The sequence below is a fragment of the Ambystoma mexicanum genome, chromosome 8 (assembly GCF_040938575.1).
Source record: "Ambystoma mexicanum isolate Mex_15411 chromosome 8, UKY_AmexF1_1, whole genome shotgun sequence".
NCBI lineage: Eukaryota > Metazoa > Chordata > Amphibia > Caudata > Ambystomatidae > Ambystoma > Ambystoma mexicanum.
The window spans coordinates 73503895-73514028 of NC_090929.1; positions in this window are offsets into that span (position 1 = coordinate 73503895).

Below are 10134 nucleotides of genomic sequence, written 5' to 3' on the forward strand. Positions count from 1 at the left end.
CCAAAGGCATCATGGCACTGGTGAGGAAGCTACCGAACAAGAAAATCAGTGAAAAGCCAAAAAACTAGAATAGAGTGGTTTTCAGAGTTTTCCTGAAGCCCAGATGATTAGAGGTAGACTTGAGTAGCAATGGGAGGGTGTTCCACAGCTTGGCCGCAGCAATGGAAAAAGTTCTGCCACCGAGTCTTTCCCGGTTGTACCTGGGAACCACAAGTAGATTGGTGGTCGAGGAGCGGAGATTACGTTCCGGGATATATCGGGAACATTTGGTTTGAAGGAATTCAGCTCCTAGACCCTGAATTGCCCGGTGGACAATACACAGCGACTTGAACTTAACTCGCTGAGCCACTGGAAGCCAGTGGAGTTGGCGGAGCACTGGCGAGATATGCGCGCCATAAGGAGAACCAGTGGCTAGTCTAGCCGCCAGGTTCTGCATACATTGAAGTTGTTGGAGAAGGCCCACCGGCTGAGAAAGGTACAGGGAGTTGCAATAGTCGAACCGTGAAAGGACTAATGCAGCCAACACGGGGGGGCGCATAACTTCCGGGATCATAGGGAGGACCCTCTTAAGTACCCTAATCTGGTGGTGGGCGGATTGACAGACCGCTGAAACCTGGTTTGACATGGATAGAGAGGCAGACAGAATAACCCCCAAATTCTTCACTTTGTCCACTGGACAGGGCAGGGGGCCCAATGACATAGGCCAAAAAGCGGGGGTCCATAGTGAGGAGCTGGGAGGGCAACCCACCAACATCACCTCCGTTTTATCGCCATTGAGCTTGAGCCAATTTTGGTCCATCCAGACACCGACTGCTTTTAAACAGTCATGAAGACAGGCTGAGACCTCAGTTTGATCCTGATCCAAACGGATCAGGATTTGAGTATCATCAGCGTAGGAATAACAATTGAGTCCATACGAGCGGATAAGGCAGACCAGCGCCCAGATATAAATATTAAATAGAATAGGGGAAAGAGACGATCCCTGGGGAACACCGCAAGTGAGGGCACAGAGGGAAGAAAGGAAAGGGGGCATAGCAAGGGCCTGAGTGCGATCTGCGAGAAAGGAAGTAAACCAAGCAAGGACCGGGCCAGAGATCCCGATTTGTGCTAAACGTGAAAGAAGGATAGGATGGTCCACCGTATCAAATGCGGCAGACAAATCCAACAGAATCAGGGCTCCAACTCCACCCGCGTCAACAAGTCTAGACATATCGTCTTGCACTGAGACAAGCACACTCTCCGTCCCTCTCCCTGGCCTAAAGCCTGCCTGGCCATGATTAAAAATCTTTGAGGATTCCAGAAAGGAAGACAAAAGGGGCGTGACCAGAGATTCCAAAAGTTTAGACAGGAACGGGAGCAGGGATATAGGGCGAAAATTAGAAGGAATAGTAGGATCAAGTGACGGCTTCTTAAGAAGAGGAATAACCCTTGCAGATTTGAGCTTCAGGGGTACCAATCCAGACAGGCAGGAGTTATTTATAGCCGCTGTAATGTCAGACAGAATGTCCAGGGCAATCGTCTTCATGATAATTGCAGGAATGGCGTCCTCCGGGGAGGAAGATTTAATCTTTAGAATGGCTGCTGGAACCTCTGCCTCGGTGAACAGAGGGAAGATGGACCAGCTAGCAGTGGGGTCAGAGGGGGTGGGTGGCACAAAGCTAGTGGTGCATGAGGACTGCGTGACGGATGATTTAGCGATGTTAGATCGAATCACATCGATTTGCGTGATAAAAAAAGATGCAAGGTCATTACATAGCTTTTGCGATGGCTTAACCGTAGAGGTAAGAGGCTCAGAAGAAGCGAGTGACTGAACAATAGAAAATAGTGTTTTTGGCTTGCATAGAGCATTTTAAATTTTTTGAGCAAAGAAAGTGGCTTTGGCCAATTTGACATTGGTTAGGTAGATAGAGAGACTAAGCTTGTACGAGTCTCTAAGTAATGGGTCATAACTAATCCGCCATTTACGTTCAGCTTGTCTGAGTAGCAGGCGGGCGCTTTTTAGCTGATCAGTAAACCAGGGCTGAGAGAGTAGTCTACGACTTTGAGTCAGTTTAAGTGGGGCAAAGACATCGGCGGCTGACAGCAGCGACTTTGAGAGTGTAGTTAAAGATACAGGTCCCAGGGAGGTACTCTTAGAGGCTATAAGGGCGCCGAGTGCCTTGGGGTCAACTGAGTGCCAAGAGCGAAGTAACGTCTTAGGGGGGAGAACTTTACAGACGGGAGTGACTGGTATGAAGGAACATGAAATCAGATGATGATCAGACCAAGTCACTGGCTCAATAAGGCCCGGGCCAAGTAGAGCATCTTTGGCAAATACCATGTCCAGAGTATTTCCATGCAAGTGAGTGGGTGCTTGAATCAGTTGACAGAGATGTAAATCAGAGAGGCTATCCAAAAGAGAGTTGAGTTCGTCTGATCTAGGAAGGTTGAAATGCCGATTAAAATCACCTAATACCACGAGGTTAGTATACTGCAGGTTTAGAGCAGCTATGAGGTCAGCTAAGCCCTTCCCAAAGGCTGCTATAGGGCCCGGAGGGCGGTATATAAGCAGGAGGTGGGTGACACAGGATGGCGACATCACGCATCAACAGAGGAGGGCTTCCATATTAAGTGTGTGTGAGCAGGATATCTGGGTAACCGTGTACGTGTCTCTAAAAATGACTGTAATGCCTCCACCACGCTTGGGGGGCGGACGATCATAATGGGTGATGCGATAATTGTGGGGGAGGGCTTGCACTATAGCAGGCGCCGAACTCGGTGTCAGCCAAGTTTCGGTCAAGCATAAAAAGGCTGGTTGCCTATTTGTTAGCAAGTCCCAGATCTCACCCGTATGAGCTGGAAGGGACCTGGTATTGAGCAGGCACAGAGTGGGGGCATCCAGCGTGGGCTCAGTACTATGAGCACTTATGGTGGGGGAGGGGGTTGATAAGGCTGTATTGTGACTCCAGTCAATTGGCCACCTAGTCTCGGAAGGGGCAAAAGAAATCAGGAGGCTTCTGTCAGGTCTTTGTACATAGTAAAATAAAAGGTGGACTCAACTAAAGAAACCGTGGTAAGGGTTTGGGAGTAAAATAAAAATAGTGACGTTTCATGTGGTTTTCCTATTCTCTTATTGGCCGCAGTCCAGTCTGGATCAGGTTGTCACCCTGTGTGGGTTAAACAGTCACAGTACCTGTGATGTTTAAAGTGTTTCTAGTCACTTCTTTTATTTTTTAGCCACTGAGATATTTCTTTGTCAGGATATCGCTGTGATCCTTCTTGGCCTCCTGAGATCTTTCATTGTCAAGTTGAATCCCCCGAACCCCTGGGATTTATTGCTTCCTGATACCACCACCCAGGTGCTTTAGGTTGTCTTGACCAGTGTCATGAGGGTGAACTATAGCTCTGTGGTTTAAATGACATATAGGAAATTCTACTAACCTGGATCAAATGAGGCAGCTGTGCAAGGAAAATCCCCCCTAGGAACACTGCACCCCTCAGCCTGTGTAACAGGATCGCATGAGAGCAGAGGACCCAGGGAAACCATGTGGGGTGAAAATCCCTGATATTAGAAATGGGGTGCGATGTGTCACAATGCTCTCCTAGTGGGTTGTGTGTAGTCCAAAGTCTTCTCTGCCTCTTCAGATGGATGGTATTGTGTGAGGGTGCTGCGGAATAGACAACCAGGGCTGGTCGTATCAGTAAGTCTGGATGGCAGAGAAACAGGCTGTTAATGTAGGAAAGATAGAAGAAAGACCTGCATGCACTCTAGAGGTCGGGTCTTAACCTGTGCTGAAGTTCGTCAGCAGCCTCAGAGAAGTGGGTGAGTAGTTTGCTCTGGGAGCCGAAGGTAAGCGGGCCCGTGAGTGTTCTCACGTGGACCATACAAGGTCTGAAGGAAGAGATTGGAAATAGTAAGCAGAGATCGAGTGAAAGGTGGAGCTCTGAATAGGTTCACGCGGATAGCGCTTACTGTTACACAGGTGAGAGAGAACTCGCCAGGGAGCAGAGGTCATAGACTCCTTGAAAATAGGCTTCCGACAGTGTGATCTCGGGTCAGTTCCGAGTGGTATGGGTGAAACCTTAAACGCAGGGAAAAGATGTGGAAGACGTCTGTTAGCGTCTCAGGAAATCTATAAACGTGCACAGACAAGATTACTGAAGTATGAAAGATCAAGACAAAGATTCCTAGAAACAAACTTACATAGCATCTGTTACAGGAGTAGCGACGCAGGGAGCAGCAGTCATCCACTGCTGATATGCCAAGCTCGAAGGCAGCTGGAGAGGAGAACTTCCGATGACTAGTGCGAGCAATGACCAGGAGGAATGGGTAGAACTGGCGGCCATCTTGGGAGAGGAAAACTTCAGATTAGACATAAAGCGCACGCCCCGATGGCGCAACTATGACCATCGCAGGTAAGGGGTTGTTGGGGAGCACGGGAGCTCCAAGAAGACACGGACGCCAGCGGGTACAACAGAGAACCTTCTTTATTCTCTTACAACTTGGAAGTCCCTCCCTCAACCCCCATTCCGCCTCCTCACGTCACTTCCTCCCGTGACGTCCCCCTTACAAGTGGCTTGCCTTAAAGGGGCAACCACTCGTAACAACACCCCCGGACAAATGTCCTTGCAACCAACTGAACTTGGCCAACTGGCACCAATGTCAACACTCCTCCACTAACCTGGGAGGCCTCCTAACATTCCTTTGTGGCCTTCCTCGCGGCTCCGGGTGGGGGCCGCCGTCAGCGTCATGCTCAGGGTTGACCTGACTTTGAACCTGTGGTTCGAGGGGGATCCACGTTTCATCACGGCTGTCCATGACTTCCGGGTCGGGGTCCTCCGGGGGCAACTCCTCCTCAACCGGTCTGGTAACGTGCTTGAACCTTGAACAGTTGCGAGTCACTTCTTGATGTCCATTTGTCGTGGTTATCATGGTGCCTTTTATCGCCACCACTCTAAGCGGCTCAGGTGAGAATTGTGAGTCTGTTTTTCTTGTTGCGGCTCTCTGCACCCACACTTCATCTCCTATTTGTAGTTCTTTGGGTTGTGCTCTCCTCCTCCTGTCAGTCTGTTCCCGCATCTTCTCTTTGGTCGCTCTGTCTCGTTCGATGACTTCTTGGTCTGCCTCAGGCCGGTTTGTCGGGTTGTTGACGAGCCTGGTCCTGACCTGGTATTTCATCATAAACTCTGCTGGGGTTCTGTTCGTGGCTTCGTGAGGGGTGTTCCTATAGTCCCTCAACATTCTGCACAGCGCTTGATGGGGGTCAATCCCCTCTAGGCGAGCCCTTTGTATGGTCTTTTTAATGGACGCCATAAATCTTTCCGCCATGCCATTGGCTTGTGGCCATCTCGGTGTCACTCTTTGGTGATGGAAGCCCATGTGTTTCGCGAATACCCCAAACTCGTGACCACTGAAAGGGGCACCATTATCGGATTTTAGCGTGTCTGGTATCCCCCACTCGCTGAAGACTTCATCAAATGTTGCAGCGACGTGGGCGAACGCTGTTGATTTGACTCGTTTTACTATGGGGAACCTGGAGTGTTCGTCAATAAACAGTAGCAGGTAATCTCCTTCCTCCCTTGGTCCATAGAAATCGACTGCAACTCTCTCCCAAGGATGATCAGGAATTGTGGTTATCCTGAGCGGTACTGGCGGGTCGGGTCTTGCTGTGCACTGGCATGCCGCGCAGTTCTTGACCCACCGGTCGACCATATCGTCCATGAAGGGGAACCAGACATTGCATCTTAACAGACGTTTGGTGTTCTCCGCACCACGATGCCCCTCGTGGGCAGTTTTGATGACTTCCACGCGTAGTGTGGAAGGTATGACAATTTTGCAACCCCTTACCAGAATGACTTTGTCTTGGACTGCCAGCTCGGCGTGCACCTTCGCCAGCCTCTCCATCTCATCGCGGCACGTTCCAGGGTGGTTTTTTACCGCTCTGCGGAAGTCCTTCCACTTTCCATTTTCCGTCAGACTGATGGCTAGGGCCATGGACGGGTCTGCAGCCGACGCCACCGCAATTGTTTCAATGGATATGGCAGGCGGTAACGCGTTGGTCGTTACGTAGCTGATGTATTCTACGTCTCCTTGTCGAGGTGTGGGGCTACCGGCCGGGTGTCTGGAGAGGTAGTCTGCTGGGTTGTTCTCTCCTCCAGGTCGGTGAACAATGTCAAAGTCATATTCTTGCAGACGGATTCCCCACCTCTCAATCCTGGGTGGCATTTTTGTGCGCGGGTTGCCGAACAGGGAAAGCAGGGCCTGATGATCTGTGATCAATGTGAACTTTTTCCCGATGACAAAATTATGAAAATGCTCGCACGCCCAGACGGCTGCCAGGCTCTCTTTTTCTGCCTGGGAGTACGCCGACTCCGGCGGGGCCAGGGCTCTGCTGGCGTACGCAACTATGTGCCTTGGATGCGTGTCTTGTCCACTGGTCTGCGCCAGAATGGCGCCTAGTCCCACCGGACTGGCATCTACCACTATTTCAGTGTGCCAGTCAGGGTCAAAGTATGCCAGTTTTCTCGCCTCAGCCAACGATCGTTTGATGTTGTCAAACGCAGCTTGGCACTCCTCAGACCATGCAAACGCGACCTCCTTCTGAAGCAGGCGCCGAAGAGGTTCAGTGATGGATGCGAAATGTGGGATGTACCGAGCACAGTACCCTGCCATTCCCAGAAATGACCTGATGTCGGCGACCTGAGTTGGTCTTTCCAACTGGAAGATGGTGGCTACTTTGTCTGGGTCGGGAGTCATCCCGTCAGCCGAGAAAATGTGGCCAAAGAATTTGAGCTTGGCCTTGCTGAATCGACACTTTTCGATGTTAAGTGTTAGTCCGGCCTCTTGCACTGCCCGGCATGCTTCTCGAAGGGCAACATCATGTTCCTTACGTGACTTTCCGAAAACCAAGATGTCGTCGCTGTAGTTGAGTGTCCCGCTTACAGGGCGTATGATCTGCCGAATCGTTTCATGGAATATTTCCGCCGCCGACGAAATTCCAAAATTTAACCGTTTGTAGCGGAACAGTCCTTCATGTGAAGCAAAGGTGGTTATGGGTCGTGAGTCTGGGTGGAGTACCAACTGATGATACCCCTGATTCAGGTCCAATTTCGAGAAGAGGACGGATTTGTTCAGTTGGACTATCATGTCCTCGATCTTCGGACCAGGGTGCCGTTCTCGCTGTATCGCCGTGTTGGCCACTCTCATGTCCACACATAGTCGTAGGCGACCCCCTTCTTTCGGGACAATCACAAGGGGAGAGACCCACGGTGTCGGACCAGTGGCCGGTTCAATTGTGTCATTTTTCAATAGTTGGTTTAGCTCTTTCGACACCGTTTCCTGCAGATGGAACCCTACCCTGCGCGGGTGTTGTGGGACCGGTGAAATTTTCGGGTCTATGTGTAATTTGATCGGCGGGCCATTCCATCTGCCCAACCCCTGGCATAGTTGCGGGAACTCTTTGATGATGTCTTCTTTTGTGATGGCACGGGTGACTATGTTGCCTATGTGCTCCGTTTTGCTATGTGGTGGCTCCGCAGACTCAATGATATCTCCAGCCTGGACAGGAATGTTGATTAGGCCCAGGTGTGATGCCGTCCTGTAGCTTAGTAAACACCGACCTTTGGTGGGGCTTTTTATGACATGGATGACCGTGTCGGTTACTTGGCCAGCAAATGTGAGTCTCCTTTTGAACGACCCAATGCACTGTAGCGGGGCATCCGCACCCCATTGATAGATCTTCGACTTTGACGGGCTCAGCTTCGGTTTATCCTGCAGTCGTTGAAATTCTGTTTCCCCTATAATGTTCACTGTCGCCCCTGAGTCAATTAGGAAACAGAACTGCTGGTCGCATATGTTTATCAAAATCTTGGGTGCTTCCTGGGCTTCCCTTTCATCCATGATAAGGTTTACAAACTCATCCTGGTCATGCAGGTCATACGCGAGACCATAGTCGAGCTCCCCGTGTGTTTCTGGCGAAGGGTCATAGCGTGTCGACGGTGGTCCATCATATTCGTCCCTCAGTTGCACGGATTGTCCTTGTGTGACATACTCTTGGCAGTCTTCCTCCGGGTATACCTCCTCAACTACTCTTACATATCTCCTGGGTCCTTGTTGGTATGGTCGAGGCTGGTAAGACTGGTTGGGAAATGATCTTTGGGTTGGTCTCGGTTGCGTGCCCATGTACGCTCTCGGAGTGGGGAATGGTTTTCCTTCCCTGCACACCGACTGGAAATGTCCTTCCCTGCCACAGTTGCCACATTTTTGGGACAGCGCAGGGCAGGAGCCTGCATGTGGGAATGCCATTCCACATCTGTAGCATTGTCTTTGCATTCGCGGGGCTGTCGTGGCATGTCTGTCGTAGTTTTTCTGGTTGCCCGGTTGCATTGCAGCTATTACGTCACTCTTGTCAAGTTTTGTGGTGGCGTTGGTGGCCATGTGAGTGGCCTGCTTTTCTACTCTCTCGAGTATGCGCGCCATCTCACTCACTTGTTCTATTGTGACAGGTTTCTTTAGAAGTTGTTTCTGTAGTGTGGCCGACACACAGCCCTCAATGACCCTGAGTCGGATCGCTTCGTCCAGTGAGAACTCATGGAATAGACAATGTGCTCCTTTGACTCGTAGTCTCGTGATGAACTCATCGACAGTTTCTTCCATGCGTTGCGTGCACTGGTTAAAGACATATCTCTCATAGTCTCTATTGGGGGCGATGACAAGGCGTTTGTTTAGGGCTACTATGAGAGTGCTGAAATCAGTGATTTCTGTTGGCGGTATGGTTTTGATGAGCATCTTTATCTCAGTGCCGGCCGTGTTGATGAACATACTTCGTAGTCGCGGGGAGGTTTCTTCTCCAGCTGCCTCTATAAAGTTATTGAAGTCCTCCAACCATTCCACCCACCTCGCACCTTTATCTGCTTGAGGCGTCATGGCGAAGGGTGGAGGCATGCGCCAAGCCGTGACGGTGGACCTCGATACCGCAGGCGGAGGCTGCGAGCTGGATGATGCCTGATCCGGAGTGGTGCTCATATTGGATGCGGTCGGTGTTGCTTGCAGGTCGTAACCGTCAGGTGGCTTCCTTGTGGGCCAAACCGGCTAGTCTTGGGTACCACAAGTCGAACTGTGGGTTCTTGTGGGTAGATAGTGGCACTGTTGTGGTGGGTGCAAGTACTGCGCCGAGGAAGAAGGCTGCCGGAGGAATGAGGAGTAGTAATATGGGGGAAAAAGAAAAAAACATTTTTTTTTTTCCACTACTTTAACGTGCTTGCTGGCGGGTACCCCCTCGTGTAGTTGGGTATCTCTGGAGTCGTCTCTGCTCCTCTGGCGTAGGCCTTTTCCCAGGTTGCGCGTGTTTGTATCTAATGAATTATCGTTTCCGGCCACGGCGGGATCGCACGTGTGGAGCGGATGCCTGCAGGGCCGTAGCGGGGATCCGCGGGCTAGTGGGATCACTAGCAGTGGAGGAGGACGCACGGAGGGATCTCCGTAGCAGGAATAAGGAGGACCGCTGGCAGGAGAGTCCTCGTCGCCAAATGTTGGGGAGCACGGGAGCTCCAAGAAGACACGGACGCCAGCGGGTACAACAGAGAACCTTCTTTATTCTCTTACAACTTGGAAGTCCCTCCCTCAACCCCCATTCCGCCTCCTCACGTCACTTCCTCCCGTGACGTCCCCCTTACATGTGGCTTGCCTTAAAGGGGCAACCACTCGTAACAGGGGTCATGACAACCAGGCTCTAGCATCAAACTCTTAAATGTAACTGGAACTTCCGAGAGTAGTATTTTGTTCCTTGCTGGGCTACATTGCCCCTGCAGAGCGCTAGTGTGGGAGCTGTCAGTTCAGTAACACAGCTTTGAACTGATCTCAGCACCCTGTTTCCCTGCCTCACTGTTCCTCCTTTACTTTCCTCCTATGTTCTTTTCCCACCTTTTCCCTTTCTCTCTAGCCACTCCAAGGGTTCCTCCCACCTGTCCTGCTCCTCTTCACCCTCCAGGAAGTTCCTTGCATCCTCTCCTCACTTTGTCTCTCTTATGCCCCTTCCATGTGTTTGTTTGTCTTTTTCCCTACGCCTTTAGCCTTTAGATGCTCTACTTCCTCCTTTCCTACCTTGGACTCTCGCCCCCATTTAAGTGTTCTCCCTACTCTATTCTTTCAAGCTT